This window comes from Cnephaeus nilssonii, assembly GCF_951640355.1.
Source record: "Cnephaeus nilssonii genome assembly, chromosome: 4".
Classification (NCBI taxonomy): Eukaryota; Metazoa; Chordata; class Mammalia; order Chiroptera; family Vespertilionidae; genus Cnephaeus; species Cnephaeus nilssonii.
The window spans coordinates 11,046,011-11,063,725 of NC_137075.1; the positions used below are offsets into that span (position 1 = coordinate 11,046,011).

Here is a 17,715-nt window from a genome sequence, read left to right on the forward strand (position 1 = left end):
TCTTAAATGTTTTTGTGCTGAAATTAGAAAATGGAAAGCTTACCAAGCAAAAGAAAGGCTGCCTACTATATTGATTCTTCTTTAAGCGTAGTATACAGTGTGAGAGATAGCTTTATTAGTGATTGAACTATTTTTCAATAATTTGATATAAGATGAACTAACACAGTTTCTCTCCTTTTATCTGTTTAGCTTGTTGAAGTAAAATTTGTAGCAAGTTTTGATAAGAGGATAATTAATGTTAAATCTTATAAAGTAAATATTTTTTACTGTCGTGAAACCTCAATCATTTTTCCTGGGGGACAGAAATTTTTGCCTAATTGAAATCCCTTTAGTAAGACAGGAATATCCAATATCTGTTTTTCATTCATCACTTATTAAAGGCTTTCTCTGTGCTAGATAAAATGCAAAGACTTATTTAGTTTTTGCTTTTAAAGAGCTTGTAGTTAGTGTATTTTAGTCCACTCTCCAGGATTATCAGAAGTAACATGAAAAATTATTGAACCTTTGTTTTTAAAAGAATCAAATTTTTGTATTTATCATTATTAATACTGTTAGTTGTCTTTATAGTAGTATATTTGTTAGTTTTGAGCTTGAATTTTGGGCAGTGTCATAAATGTAGTATCTATACTTTATAAACCAAATTTCAGAACATTTGTTTTGATGAGTGTGAGAAGTAAGAACGTACTTCTGGGAACTGTGAGAGACAACATTTGAAATCAGAACTGAGCTGGATAGTTGCCATTTTCGTAGAAAGGATTGCATTATTTAACTATTTAAAATATGTGTTGTTTGCTTATACTTTGCCAGGCATGTTTTAGGAAGCAGAACATTATTTTCAAATCTTTTACCAAAAGATAGGCAAACTGAAATTAAAGTTGATAACACTTAATATTTCTTACTAGTGTTTTTCTGTTATTAGCTTTAGGGAGAAAGAATGTGCAAGCTCTTAAATTTGAAAATATTTTACAATGTGACAACAAAAATATTAAACATAGTTTTAAGAAATGATTACTATTACTTCTACTTGGTAGGGACAACATAGGTAGTAATAGCCTGAACTTTGAAATCAAATAGATGTAATTGTGACTCTTGGTTCAGTAACTTCCTTATGAGGAGGAATAATTAACTTTTGGGTGTTGAGAAGATTAATGAGATGAATAAGTCAGGAGTCTCAGAATATATGCTTAAAATAAATATTAATTGCTATGTATTTTTGTTATTGCCAAAGGAAATTTTTATTGAGAAAAGACAGTTTGAAACTTTATGAATTTCTATTTTAGATTCTCAAAAGAACTTTTCTAATCTCTAAGGAGGCAAGCAGAATTTTTAAATTTTTAGCATATTGGTTTAGAATAGATTTGTTTGGGTTTGTGCTTTATGTACTTTGTGTACTGTGTTATGCCTCTTGAAATATATTTGAGGGCCCAAGACATTTAATTTTGTTTTTTAGTCTGAATGGATAATGTTACTGCTTTAGGCAAGCTTTTTATAAAAATTTAAGTTTATTGGAAGTAACATTGGTTTAATAACATTCTATAAGATTTAGGTGTACAACTTTGTAATACAACATCTGTATACTCCATTTTATGCTCACCACTCAAAGTCTAGTCTACTTTCGTCACCATATAATTTACCCCCTTTACTCTGTTTGACCTTTTCTCACCCCTTTACCCTTTTGATAACCACTGTACTGTTGTCTGGGTTTGTGAATTTGTTTTTTTATCTCATATGTGAGTGAAATCGTATGGTTCTTGTCCTTTTCTGTGAGACTTTGCATGATACTCTTAAGATCCACCCATGTTGTTGCAAATGGCAGTATTTTATCTTTTTTTATAACAGAGTAGTGCTCCATTGTATAAATGTACCACATCTTCTTTATACAGTCATTGGTCAAAGGACACTTAGATTGTTTCCATATCTTGGCTATTGTGAATAATGCTGCAGTGAACATAGTGGTACATATATCTTTATGAATAAGTGTTTTCAACATTTTGGGGTAGATACGCAGAAGAGGGGTGCTGGATCATGTGGTAACTCTATTTTTAATTTTTCCTGGAACTTCTATACTGTTTTCCATATTGACTGCACCAGTTTACATCCCTACCAGCAGTGTCTGAGGGTTCACTTTTCTCCACATCCTCTTTAACACTTGCTATTTCTTGTCTTATTTATAACTAGTGGCCTGGTGCATGAAATTTGTGCACATTAAAAGGGAATTAATTAGAGGAAATATGTTAATATTGCTATTTGCCCTTTCTCTATAATAGAAGTGTCAGAGATGAAAGAAAATTAGTAAAATGTATATGAAAATAATATATAAATTTATTAATAAATAAGCAATAACAAAATGATATAACAACAAAAACATGATATAAAAACAACAAAAACATGATATAAAAACAACAGTGATGCAAACAATAACTGATAAAGTGACTAAACTTATGCTAATATCTCCCTGTACACCACATTAAGAGTGAAAACACTTTCAAAGTGCTTGACTGATTTTCCTTGTGATGAAGTATTTAGAACTTTAACTTGAATGTCACATGCTCTTTGAACTTGAGAGAAAGCAACATATAACTGACCATTTGCAAAAACGGGTTCAGGTAGGAATATTCCTACTCTGTCTAGAGTTTGTCCTTATGATTTATTAATAGTCATCGCAAATGCTGGCATCACGGGAAACTGTCGTTGAATTAATTTAAATGGGAGGCCAGTGTCAGATGGGGACAAATCAGTCCTTGGAATCAGAACAACCTCTCCCTCTGCAGATCCTGTTAATACTTCAGCTTCGATAATGTTAGGTCGTAATCTTTTGATAATAAATCTGGTACCATTACAAAGACCCCATTTACTATTAAGATTTCTCAGTATCATGATGATTACACCCACTTTCAATTTTAATTTATGACACGGCATTCCCAAAGGAGTAATACTATAAGAAATTCGATGGGAAAATTTTCCTTTTTAGCATCATCTGTTGAATCAATGGAATCATCACTCAAATAGGTGTGAAAATCTCCATCGAGTATATACAAAATTTCTTCATTTAACTTTTGAACGTGCTCATTTTTTGGACAAAGAATCTCACGTTTAGATATATTTTTAATATTATCTATAGATATACTATTTCCAAAGGTAGCTTCAATAATAGGTCCATTACAAATCATTTCACAGGGGGTTTCAATAGTATCCATTCCTAAATGAAAACTGCTATCAAGTTTGCCATCTCCCAGTTTTACTAACCATTCACAATAAGCAGAATCCTCTGATCTCATATTTTTTTTAAGAGACAATTTTTTGAAACATCCCCAAACATTACAGTACTTTATACTCGTTTGTACTATGGCCGATCGCATAGCATGTGGTACAATACTGAGACATTGTCTAAAATCCCCTCCGAGAAGGAGAACTTTCCTACTAAATGCAACATTCAAATTCGTAATTGCTCTTAATAATCTTTCTATGTCGTTTATAGCATGACTGGATGCCATGGTGCATTCATCAATAATGAGAAGCTGGGCCTTTTTAATGGTTTTAGCAACTTCACTCTTTATATCAAGTCTAGAAATTGAAGTTTCATTTAATGGAATTGGTAATTTATATTGGGAATGAAAGGTTCTTCCACCAAGAAGTAAATTTGCAGCAATTCCTGTAGACACTGTGGGTAAAACAGTACCACCACGACCTCTAATATAATGTATTAAAACTTTATAAAGATATGTTTTTCCACTACCACCTGGACCATCCAAGAAAAAGCATTTGGGGTGTACAGTTTTATCTTCAATGGCTGAAGTTATAGTCTGAAAGGCTGCCAACTGTTCATCATTCAGAGAATTTATCAAAACCTCTGCCTGTTGTTGCTCGTACGATTCATCACATGTATTTGTAAATAAAGGATGGTCCGGAAGTTTGAAATGTGAACATTTCATTCCATGCATTGTGCATACCTCTTGAATTTTGTTAAGGGCATGCATTTCAGTTTACACAGGCACCTTGTCTTCGGAGTAATTTCCAACAAAAATCTTCAATAAAATGAGATTTATTCTCATCCCATAATTTGTCTGCATTAGAAGGACATACAAACACACATATGTATGCAAAAAGTTGCCATAGTTGTTTGGGCATATTAAGGATGATTGCATCATCAATCGTATCTTTCCAGATAGTGTCGTCGATTAATAGTCCTTGATGTTTAGCAGCTTCACGAAAGGTATCATAAATTACACCTCCTACAGTTGCCTGATCCTCAAAACTTACCCCACCCTTTACATGCAGAAGCAAAAGTCTAAGGTAATATCGTCCTGGTTCTCTAAAGCTCACAGTGAACAGTCTACCTAATACTTTATTCCCACCCTTTCGGCGTTTTGTCCACAAAGAATTATTAAATACGTAATGCTGTGAAATCTACCAATAATAATAATTACGTGTGTGAAAAATCATCTCTATTCAATAAGAACCAAGCCATCAAAGTTGAGTTATGCCTTTTAGCCCTATCTAAAACTTCAGCAAAATCATCAGTATGAAAATACAAATTTTGTTAATTTGGCAAATGAATAGCTAATCTTGTAATTGCATGAGATTGGTCATGCATTCACATTGCAAAAAGTCTCCAAACAGCCTCAGGAGCGCTCACATACCTGGAGTCAATGAAGTCCTGTACTTCATCATGATTGATAATATATTTTTCAGAAATTTGAAATATTTGCACAATCGTGCCCTTTATAGACATATTTAAATAACTACTTGACACGATGCACAGACTTAAACGTTTATATGACAGTTATATTTAAGGCACAAGTATGGGTTATAAGGGACAATCCAAGTGTTATCAACAACTTTATTTCCAATAGACATGGTGCTACCAGATCTTCCTTTGTATTTGGGATATCCATCAATATTTCCAATGGTCACATTTTGAAATTCTTTTGGATATCCCTTTGAACATTTTCCATTTTCCATACATGGACATACATGGATTTTGTATTCCACATGGTCCATGTACCATATTTGATTTTACAATTTGAAAAAGTCGAGGACACTGGTCTTCATCCGGAATTTCTGTCTTAACTATACAGTCAATGTCATCTTCTGTCCGTAATTTGGATTCACTATCTAATATCAATAATATGTGAGCATGAGGCAGTCTGCGTTTCTGAAATTCAGTGACATGAATTTTAGCTATTACTTTGCCAAATAAATGGAATTTACATATATCATTTAAAAAAGCATTCAGTTTAATATTAAAAACTCTGGCTACCAAGTCAGGTCTGTTTTCAACTTTTTGCCAGCGTTGTAAATTGTAATATCTGCCCATTTTGGGTTGCATGTCATGGTTATGAATAAATCGGGCTTGCCATACTTCGGTACAATTGCCATAGCATCCTGATATTGCTGCTGCATATTTCTGGGACTACCCTTAAAAGATGACGGCAGTATTATCATTTTACTAATCGGCACATTGTCATTTTCAGATCTAGATGTGAGATAATCCATCAAACCACTATATTTTTTAACTCTCAACCTTGATTGGTTTGCTTTAATGAAATCTATCCGATTGGCTTCCATTTTTGAATATGAATCGACAATATACTGTTGAGTTAATTTTCCTGCATTTAGAATAGGATTGAATGTGTCCTGGACAGAGAGATGAAATCCATAATACTGCATTTGTGTGACTCGTGTCCTTACATGTTGTCTAGTATTACTGTCAGTTACACTGTCATCTCTGAGTCTTAATGCAATATCCGTTCCCCAGGCTTTTTTTGCCATGTGGAAAAAGAGTAGGATATGTTATTGCATCTAATGTAGGAAACAGGATACTGATTTGTTTCATTTTATTGGCATTCGGATTATTGGGATCTGGTTTACAATGAATGAGCAAGTCCCTTTCAAAAGGAGGTTCTCCATCTTCGTTTCTGAATATGACAACAACCTCGGTTACACGGGGAGAATTATATCTATCCAGATCACTGTTACGATCTTATTTAATCACCATTGTTACTTCCATGGGAGCAATATCTTTCACTGCTGCTTCAGATTGGGCTTCCTTTTCTACCTCATATAGCATCTTGTATGATTTTGTTAATTCATTTATTTCATGCATGAGGTTGTTGATGTTGATCATGAGTCTTTCTGAGCAGCCCTGGTTCTCTGGCATTGCTAATCGTTTACTTATAGCTTCGGCTGTATCCAAAATATAGAGTTGAGCAAACTTCCGAGAAACACCATCCGAAGGATGTAAAATTCCAGTACGTTGATAAACTTGTCCGTGTATTCTAAAACAGTGTGGCCCATATCCTGATGGCGATGCAATCTTTGCACCCATGGAAGCAAAAGCAAAAGAACTATTTATTGAAATAATATTTTCCATGAAATTTTTACTGTCAGAATCTTAATTTATCATTAATTTTTAAAAATATGCCGGGTATTCTGGAAAATGTATATCATTTGGACAAACTTTACCTTTGCTACAACATCGAGTAAATTTTCTATCAGATGGTTTTTCATCGGAGAAATTTAGTGACAGACAAAATTGACATATAGCAGTCATTGGACCACAACTATGTTCGATAATTGAATCCTCATTTACTCCTTTTTTGCTGTGAAGGCAGTTCCTACCAATATTGGTAGTACTTGTTGCTGACTGTTCTCTAGACATATTCTGTCGATGCCGCCATTGCCTTTCAGCTTCAGAGGGACGTTGGTCTTCAGACATTTTCTGTCGATGATGCTTCCTTCTTTCGGCTGCAGACCTACGTGCCAATACTTGGTGCTCAGATACATTCTGTTGCTGACACTGCCTTCCTTCAGCTTCAGAGATACGTTGGTTTTCAGACATTTTCTGTCGATGACTCTGGCTTCTTTTGGCTGCAGACCTACGTTGTGCCAATAGTTGCTCTTCAGATACGTTCTGTCACTGACGCTGGCTTCTTTCGGCTTCAGAGGTACGTTGTGCAAATAACTTGCTCTTCAGACATACTCTGTTGACAATGATGCTTTCTTTTGGCTGCAGAGATACCTTGTGCCAGTAGTTGGCCTTCAGATACATTGTGTCGCCAACAATGGCTTCTTTTGGCTTCAGAGGTACTTTGTGCCAATAGTTGGCCTTTAGACATATTCCCACCTCCCTTCTGTCAGGGTCTGGGATGCGGGTGAATGGATTCCTGGCTGTCAGGCCACTGACAGCAAGCTGACCAACGGCTGATTCCATGAGGGTTGGGGCTCCTGCCGCCCTGCTGTGTGGGTCCTGGGTGCGGGTATCAGGCTCCCTCCTCCCTCCTGTCAGACTCCGGAGCACGCCGTGGGACCCAGAGTCAAGTCCCCGCGCACTTGTGCATGCCTCAGAATCACTTGAGACCCAGACCCGGCCGGACCCACCCCCACTGGGCAAGACCCAGACCCGGCCGGCCACACACCTGTCAAGCCCGGCCCCCCTGCAGTGTCATGTCAGTGCTGGACGGGGACGCACGCAGGCAGCGTGACGTGAGTGCTGGGCAGGCCTGCACACATCTGCACTGGGGGCAGAAGTACCCACCTTTGTCCCTGCCCATCAGCTCCTGCCTGTGCATGCCTCCGTCGGGAGTGGCCTCTGCCTCAGAGGCAGTGTGAGGTTAGCACTGGGGACAGAAGTCCCCAACCCCATTCCTGCCCAGCAGCTCCTGCCTGTTGACCGGTTGTGACTGGGACACCGTTAGGACAAATTAGCATATTACCTCTTTATATATATATATATATATATATATATATATATATATATATATATATATATATATATAGATAGTTTAAGCAAGTTAAAAACTATTTTTTTTTGTTAATCCTCAACTGAGAATATTTTTTTCCATTGATTTTTAGAGAGTAGAACAGAGGGGAGGAAGGAGAGAAAGAAAGAGAAAGACAGAAACATTGATGTGAGAGACACATCGATTGTTTGTTTCCCACACGCAGGATCGAACCTGCAACCCAGATACATGCTCTTGACCGGGAATTGAACCTGAGACCCTTTAGTGCCCTGGTCTAACCACTGAGCCATGACAGCCACGGCTAAAAAATTTTTTTAACATGACATTGCTCAGTACATTTATATTATGTTTTGTAATCCTTTGTCATTTTAAATATTCTTATGGGAAACTGGTATGATAAGTTTTGGGGGAACTTAGGATGTAAAGTCTGGAAAGTACACTTTACTGTTTTGAGTCTTACCTCTCAAGGACAAGGATTTGTCTATTACTGTTTTTTATCCTTTTATCCGGGATGTATTGCATGATTCTTGAATGTAAAAATGAATGATAGAGAGCATTAAAGCTACTAGTGAAATCAAAAGACCTGCACATTAAAGAGTATGTATGACTTTACACTTTTATTTTATAATTAACATAGTATACATTGTCAAACAAATACATATATTTTTTTACTAGCACAAGTACTTTTCTTGTTTATCTAATTTAGTTTGTAATATACTTCAAAAGAGGGCTTGAATTTTGGAATGGTTTACTTTAATATGTTACAATTATAACTTTAATAAATTTTTTACCCATAAATAAGTGTAAAGGCAGCATAGTATAAAAGAGGCAAAGAACACAAACACAGATTCTGGAGCCAGGTTACCTGGGTTCAAAGTGTAGATTGGTCACTTTTTACTTGTTTAACCCTGGACAGGTACTTGAATTTTCCTGGAACTATTTCTCCATCTGTAAAATGGGAATGATAGTAAAATTTATGTCATAGAATTTTTATGGAGATTAAGTGAAATGGTATAAGTACTTAGAATAATGCCTTGTTCACAAAATCCTATATAATAAAAGGGTAGTATGCATATTGACCTAATGGCAGAACGACTGGGAACAACCGGTTGCTATGACATGCACTGACCACCAGGGGGCAGACGCTCAACGCAGGAGCTGCCCCCTGGTGGTCAGTGCGCTCCCACAGGGGGAGGTTTGCTTAATCACAAGCCAGGCTGATGGCTGCAAGTGCAGCGGCGGTGGCGGGAGCCTCTCACGCCTCCTCTACAGCGCTAAGGATGTCCGACTCCTCTAGGGAGCGGGCCTAAGCTGGCAGGTGGACATCTCCTGAGGGCTCCTGGACTGCGAGAGGGCTCAGGCCAGGCTGAGGGACCCCCCCCCCACCAGTGCATGAATGTCGTGCACCGGGCCTCTAGTTAGTGTGATAAAGAAGTGAATGGGTAATACAAAATATGAGGTCAGAGGAAAAATATGTTGGAAAGAATAAGTTAGATAAGTTAAACAGTTATTAGAGTTTGAGATTTTGCATGTAATTTTTGTGTCTATTTTATTTGGACCAGGTACTAATAAAATTATATTTTTAAAATACAATTTTCCTTTCTTAAAGGAAACACTGAAGTTCTCTGTGATAACTATTTCTATAGTTAAATGAAAGAAATGCTTTTGTCTTTTATTTTTTAAAATATATTTTATTGATTATTTACAGAGAGGAAGGGAGAGGGATAGAGAGTTAGAAACATCAATGAGAGAGAAACATCGATCAGCTGCCTCCTGCACACCCCCCAGTGGGGATATGCCCGCAACCAAGGTACATGCCCTTGACCAGAATCGAACCTGGGACCCTTGAGTCTGCAGGCCGATGCTCTATCCTCTGAGCCAAACCGGCTAGGGCTTGTCTTTTAAATAGGTATTAAAATTTACAGGTCAATTAAGAAAATCAGTTGAAATTTTGTTAACATGAAACTGACATTTTTACATAGCTGAAGATTGCATTTTTGTTCATCTTTTTTGTGGTTTATAGAAGACAATGCCAGTGTAGAAAGGATCTAAATTTTATAACTATTTAACTATTTTGGAAGAATGCAGTATAATATGTATTTATCTAATTCATGTGTACTTAGTTTTAATAAAATCGAGTTTAAATCTTAGTTTTAATAAAATATAGTTTATTTTCACAGGAGTTGGAAACTTTTTCTTTAAAGAATCAGATAGTAACTATTTTAGGTTTTGTGAGCTATATGGTCTCTGTCACAAATTTTCAACTCTGCCATTGTAGCTTAAAAGTAGTCATAGACAATATGCAAAAAAGGAACATGGCTTTGTTTCAATAAAACTTTATTTACAAAAAACAGGCCACAGGCTTGATTTGCAGCAGAATTTGCATATTCCTGTTACTATAAGGAAATACAGGGAAGTTTTGTACTATTTTTTCTAAATATTCATTATTGCCTCATTTTAAGAAATGTAAAATACAATAAAATGCTCAAATGTAAATTGCAAAAGCATTGCCATACAGATAAAACTGAAGGCTTTGGAAAGAGAATTGTTGCCATTATTTGATTGCTCAAAAAAGTCATCAGCTGGTATAAGACAGATTTTTATATTAAAGGAAGCTCAGGAGTTTCATTATGAAATTATGGAAGTGCAAGATGTTTGAAAGTGTTAAATATCCTAAAGAAAGAATATTTCAGCCTGTATTATTAAAACTTCATTCGAGATATCAACAGGGGTTACGTCGGAGATCCGTTCCTATGGCACGATATAACGCGATTTTCGCCGTAAGTCAGAACCCACCTACATAAGCACCTATGTCACTCACATGGAGCACATACACAGCAGTAATGAAGTGAAACAGTAAAAAAAATTTAAAAGAAAGTTAACAATTCCTGACCTTTACTTGTAGTAAATAAATAATAAGAAACATAAAGCACATATATACATACGTCAAAATGATGGAACTTTTTTTATATAACTAAATGGAAGATGGCGACGTAACCATGAAATGACATATGTCGAGTCCAAAGTAACCCGCGGACTGCCTTTATTTATAAGTAGTAGAGTTCTAGAGTTTTTTTTTCTTTTTCATCCTATTTTTTGTTTTTCAATTTTTTAAAAAAGGAGTCAGATGACTTTTTTTTGCTTTTGTATGTATATTTCATACTTTAAAGAGGACTAAATCTAACATTTTGTGCAACGTAATACATCACTTTTCTAGTGAATAAAGTGTGGTTTTAAAGTTTTATTAATTATATGCTAAATACCGTACTTTCTAGCGTATAAGACGACTGGGCATATAAGATTTTCCTGGGTTAAAAAGTCGTTTTATACGCCGGGAAATATGGTATATTGGACTATATTGATGGGATTAGATATAATGGATTAGATATATTGGACTACTGTATTTTCTGGCGTATAAAACGACTTTTTAACCCAGGAAAATCTTATACGCCGGAAAATACGGTACTAGTACCTCCCTTAGGTATGTCAGATTTTCCTGTACTTGATTTGTCATGGTTATTATTGAAAAGCATTGTTAAGCACCCATGTTATTTGGATGGTATTGCTAACATATACCTAGAGCTTAGAACTGTTTTGTTTTATTTTATTTTTTTATTTCAGAGAGGAAGGAAGAGGGAGAGAGAAAGAAACATCAGTGATGAGAGAGAATCATTTATCAGCTGCCTCCTGCATGCCCCACACTGGGGACCAAGCCCGCAACCCGGGTATGTGCCCTGACCAGGAATTGAACCATGACTTCCTGGTCCATAGGTTGATGCTCAACCACTGAGCCATGTCAGCAGGTCAGAACTGTTTGTTTTTATAGAAAACCAAATATTTCATGTATCTATTAAAGTAATTTTGTCTTTATTGACAGTTTATTTAATATAATTTAAATGAGTTATGGAAAAATCTGTTTACAAATTATAGTAACTTAATAGCCAGATTTTCTTTAGGCATAATCAAGTGGGAAAGAATGTAATCTTTTAATTTTTTAGCTACAGATTTAAAGATTTAAATAGAAATTAATAAATCTTAGTTTCCTCTAGTAACTAAATGTAATTAGAAAAATGGGATGGTGGCAGAGTAGGAGGATGCTGCACGGACATGCTCCCAGAAACAAGCTGGAATTACAACTGGAATATGGAAAGCCTTCCTGAATAATCAATGGAAAACTCACAGGAGAGAACCCTGATACTCAAGGACCGAAGGTAGAGACCGCATGGAGACTGGTAGGAGGGGCAGAGGCGTGAAAGGGCTGGCTAGGCACCCACAGATGGCAACTGAAGTCCTGGAGAGAGATCTCAGCTGTGTGTGTGTATGGGGGTGGGTGCCACTGAGAACTCTGGGATCTAATCCTGAAGCTGGGCTCCCTAGCAGAGAGCACCAAAACTGAGGAGGGAACCCACATAACATCTAGCTGTGAAAAGCAGTGGGGTGCTGTCTGCCAGGGAGTGGCAGCTGAAAGTTCGGGCACCCTCTTAAAGGGCCAATGCACAAAAATTCCTTTTGGAGCCACCCACCTTGTGCTCTGGCAGAGAGGAGGGTTCAGTGGACTGGTGCTGTGAGAGCAGAACCTAGGCGATAGAGCTCAGAAGGCAGACACCCCAGGTTTCCTGGGCTGAGTCATTCCCTCACGCAGCGGAGGACATCTGTCCCAGATAGACATCTGCCTTGCCTGGGGGGAAGAGGGTGGACACACCCTATTGGAAAACACCTTGCCCTGAGGCCAATTAAGAGATTAAAAGTTACAATTAGCCTCCAGGCAGAAGCAAGTGCCCCACCCTGTTGGAAAAACACTCCATACCTGAATTGCCTGGGTGCAATTCAAGTTGTAATCTGTAGACAGAGGCAGTCTCTGGGGCTTTGATTTTTTGCCTAATCCAATTAGTCAGAAACAGCCTTTAACACTGTCCTGCAGTAGAGATGAGAGGTATAGAGGATCTACCTAAAACATAGTCACAAACCCAAACAGACAACCAAAATGAGGAAACAAAGAACCCCCAAATGGAAGAACTAGAGAATTCTTCAGAAGAAGAGATAAATGGAGATAAAAAATTTATCTGAAACAGAGTTCAGAGTAATGATGTTAAAAATGCTCAACAGTATAAAAAAAGATGTAACTATGAAAAAAGAACAGTCTGAGATAAAGAATGACATAACACAAAGAACACATTGGAAGGAATACACAGCAGATTACAGGAAGCTGAGGATCAAATCAGTGAATTAGAAGACAGTTGAAAATATCACTCAATTAGTCAATTAGAGAACCAAAAAGAAAAAACAATTAAAAACAGGAGGACAGCTTAAGGGAGCAGTGGGACAACGTGAAACCTAACAATATTAGAATAGTAGGTGTGCCAGAAGAGGCAGAAAGAAAAAAAGGAATAGAGAAGGTGTTTGAAGAAATAATGGTAGAAAACTTTCCTAAACTGGTAAAGGAGAAAGTCACACAAGTACAGAAGGCACAGAGAACCCCAAACAGGAAGAACCCAAACAGATCCACGCCCAGACACTTCATAATTAAAATGCCAAAAATTAAAAGACAGAATCTTAAAGGCAGCAAGAGAAAAGAAAACCTACAAAGGAGTTCCCATAAGGCTGACACCTGATTTCTCATCAGAAACTCAATAGGCCAGAGGGAATGGCATAAAGTACTCAAGGTAATGGAAAGCAAGGATCTGAGACCAAGATTACTATATCCAGCAAGGCTATCATTCAAAATAGAGGGTCAAATAAAAAGCTTCCCAGACCAAAAAAAAAAAAAAAAGGGGGGGGTAAAGGAATTCATCACCACCAAGCCAGCATTATAAGGAATGCTAAAGGGATTGCTGTAAGGGATTGCTGAGAAGAAGAAACAGAGAAACCTAGCCATATAGAATTAAAAGGGCTATAAATAAGTACCTCTCAATAATAACCCTAAATGTAAATGGATTAAATGCTCCAATCAAAAGGTTTAGGGCAGTGATGGGCAACCTTTTGAGCTTGGTGTGTCAAACTTCGCCAAAAAACTGAGCATAACTCAGGTAGTGTGTCACTTTGAGGAAAAAACTAACTCCAAGACTCTAGTCGCAAATGTTTCATCCTCAGGAGCAGCAAATGTTTCATCCTCGGCATGTGGCCGCATGTCATCAGAAATGGCTACGCGTGTCAGTGCTGACACGCGTGTCATAGGTTTGCCATCACTGGTTTAGGGTATCTGAATGGATACAAAAACATGACCCAACTATATGCTGTCTACAAGAGACCCACTTCAAAACAAAAGACACACACAGGATGAAAGTGAAGGGATGGAAAAAATTTTTCCATGCAAATGGAAAAGAAAAAAAAAAGCTGGAGTAGCAATACTCATATCCAACAAAAGAGATTTAAAAAAAAATTTTTTTTTATTGATTTTTTTTACAGAGAGGAAGGGAGAGGAGGAGAGAGTTAGAAACATCAACTGCAACCAAGGTACATGCCCTTGACCGGAATCGAACCTGGGACCCTTGAGTCCGCAGGCCGACGCTCTATCCACTGCGCCAAACCGGTTAGGGCAAAAGAGACTTTAAATGCATCATGTTAAGCAAAATAAGCAAGTCAGAGAAAGATAAATATCATATGATCTCACTCATTTGTGGAATATAATGAACAACATAAACTGATGAACAAAAATAGAGCCAGAGGGGAAAAATATTCTAGAATATAATAGAAGTAATCCTGTTATTTGATGATTTTTAGTATTTTCTACAACTTTTGTGATACCATACTATGTTAGTACAGTTTTGGTAATATTATTATACTAAAAATCCTTTTATTCTTGAAATATTAATGTTTATTACATGTAATATATGTAAGATAATTTTTCTTGAATAATTGGTGTTTATTGCATGTAACATATTTAAAATAACTTTTTTAAGATATTAATGTTTATTGCATGTGAAAAAAATGGTATGGATACTCTTACAGTAGTTACTTGTTCTGACATATTGTTATTGATACCTAATAGTTTTTCTGTTAGGGCATTCACTAAAAAAGAATATGAAGACTGAAAACTGTGATAACCAGAGTTGTTTCTTCCGATGGCTAGTACTTCTGTTAAAAGGAACCAGGCATCTTTATGGCACTTTCAGTATGTCTCATTATGAAGAGCAACAGTATCTCAAAAGGACACACTAGTTAAGAAATTAGTAAATCTTAACTGAATTTAGATCTCTGTCACAGATTTTCTCATTTTTTTTTGTTTTATATGTAGAGACTTTTGAAGCCTGAATGAAAATCTTTTTATTATTCCTGTGAATGTTTAGATACCCAATGAAAAGGAACAAACATATAAATAACTGATTTGGAACCAAAGGGAGCCGACATTTCTCAAGTGAGCTTTGAATAAGGTAGAGTAATTCTGAGTCTTTAGAGGAGGGTCAAGAATTATTATGACTTATGGGAAATGTATCTTTGTATTTAAGGATCTTTTCTAAAAACTCTGAACTGAGCTAGTTTTGATGAGGAAGAGAATTTGGAAGGGCCTGCTAGGAGACTAAGGATCCTGGAAAACAAACTAGAGTTTTGAATAGCATTAACTCTGCATAGAACTGGAGTTTATTTATTAGATGATTTTGTTTTCTGCACTTTGAAATATAAGTACATGGTTTATATTTTTCTCCCTGGGAATTTGGGATATACTAGGTGTACCGGTTAATAATGTGGATTTTTTTCAATAGATGGAATTACACATATGTTGATACATATGCGATTTGATATGTATGCTATTTTGTTGTATTGATAACAAGCTTCAAAACTTCATATCTCAAATTTGCTGAAGGTGTTAACATCATAGATATTTTTACACTTAAAAATCTTGAATTTTGTGCCAAAAAAAAAGAGCGTTTGCAGGAAGTTTTAATTCATTACTTTATTTTGAAGAAAAGTGCTGATAAAAGTTATCATATACTTCGGGAAGCTTTTGGTGAACATGCTCCATCTCAAGATACTTGTGAATGCTGGTTTAAATGCTTTAAAAGTGATGATTTCGATGTAAAAGACAAAGAACATCCAGGTCAACTGAAAAAGTTTGAAGACCAACAGTTACAAGCATTATTGGGTGAAGATGCATGTCAAACTCAAAAGCAACTTGCAGAAAGATCAAACATTGCTCAGCAAACAATGTTCAATCGTTTACAAGCAATGGGAAAGATTTTAAAGGAAGGAAAATGGGTGCCACATCAACTGAACGAAAGACAAATGGAAAACCAAAAAGTCATCAGTAAAATGTTGCTTCAACGGCACAAAAGAAAGACTTTTTTGCATCGAATTGTGACCGGCGATGAAAAGTGGCTTTATTTTGAGAATCCCAAATGCACAAAATCATGGGTTGATCCAGGTCAACCATCAACATCGACTGCAGGGCCAAACCCTTCAGAAAGAAGACAATGCTCTGTGTTTGGTGGGATCAGGAAGGTGTGGTGTATTATGAGCTTCTAAAACCAGGTGAAACCGTTAATACTGATCGCTACCGACAACAAATAATCAATTTGAACCACACTTTGATCTTGAAATGACCAGAATGGGCCAGAAGACACGGCAAAGTAATTTTGCTTCATGATGACGCACCTTCACACATTTCAAAACCAGTTAAAGACACATGAAAAGATCTTGCCTGGGAAGTATTAACCCACCTGCCTTATTCACCAGACCTTGCTCCTCCAGATTACCACTTGTTCCAATCGATGGCACACGCACTTTCTGAGCAACACTTCAAAACATACAAAGAAGTGGAAAATTGGGTCTCTGAATGGTTTGCCTCAAAACAAGAAAGGTTCTATTGGGACAGTATCCACAAATCACCTGAAAGATGGAAGAAATGTGTAGCTAGCGATGGACGTTACTTTGTATACAGCACTTTTGATGTTTCCCTTGAAATTATTGTGTTTTCTTTGATTACAAAATCCGAATTATTAACCGATACACCTAGTATGAGGAGGTTGAGAAGAATAAAATTAAATTGCTTTTAAACTGTTGAATCCCTACCCCCTATTTGGATTAATGGTCTTTAGTATGTATGTAAGTTGTTGGGAAGTGGAAAATATGTAATAAAATATCAATATGATTTTTAATGATGACCTTTAGAGCTAATGGTAAGTTTTTTTTTTGGAGGAGTTTAAAAAGAAAAAGGCTCTGTGTATAAATCTGTTAGTCAGGGTTTTCCAGAGGAACAGAATCAATAGAAGATAATGTAAGAGAACATTTATTATAGGAATTGGCTAATGCATTTATGGAGATTTGAGAAGTCCCACAATCTGCCGTCTGCAAGTTGGAGAACCAGGAAAGCCAGCAGCGTAATTCATTCAGTCCAAGTCTCAAGTTCTGAGAACTGGGGTGGGCTGAGTGCAAGTCCCTGTTTGAATCCTAAGGCGTGAGAACCAGAAGAGCCAATGTCCTAGAGCAGGAGGCAATAGATGTCTCAGCTCAACTGGAAAAAGTGAATTTGCCCTTCCTCTGCCTGTTTGTTCTATTCAGGCCCTTAATGGATTAGAGGATGCCCCATCACCATTGGTGAGGAAAATCTTCTTTATTAATTCTTTAATTCTACTTATTCAAGTAATCTTTTCCAGGGATACCCTTAAAATACACCCAGAAATAATGCTTTTCCTGCTTATCTGGGCATCCCCTTAGCTTAGTCAAATTGACACAAAATTAATCATCACAGTACTTAAAAGAATTGAAAGTAGTGACTTGAACAGATATTCGTATCTCCATATTTATAGCAACATCCTACACTAGAGGCCCAGTGCATGAATTCGTGCACCTTGAATGGAACTGTGGGTCACGGTGTGCATAGGGGCAGGTCTCTGCCTATCCTCTGTGACCCTGCCTGGCTCCTCCCGCCATGGCCCCCGGGCCCCTGTCTGCCAGCAGCTGACGGCACTGGCCCCGCTCACACCTGCTGACGGCACGGAGCGATTGGGGCCGGTGCCAGCATCAGTTGTAAGTGGGG

At 36.9% G+C, this 17,715-nt stretch overlaps 1 protein-coding gene across 4 annotated transcripts in view; it reads left to right on the plus strand.

Annotated features, from left to right (window-relative positions):
• The window catches only part of ARHGAP12 (Rho GTPase activating protein 12), a 174,126-nt gene that overhangs the window by 49,127 nt on the left and 107,284 nt on the right, over window positions 1–17,715 (plus strand). The window lies entirely within an intron of this gene.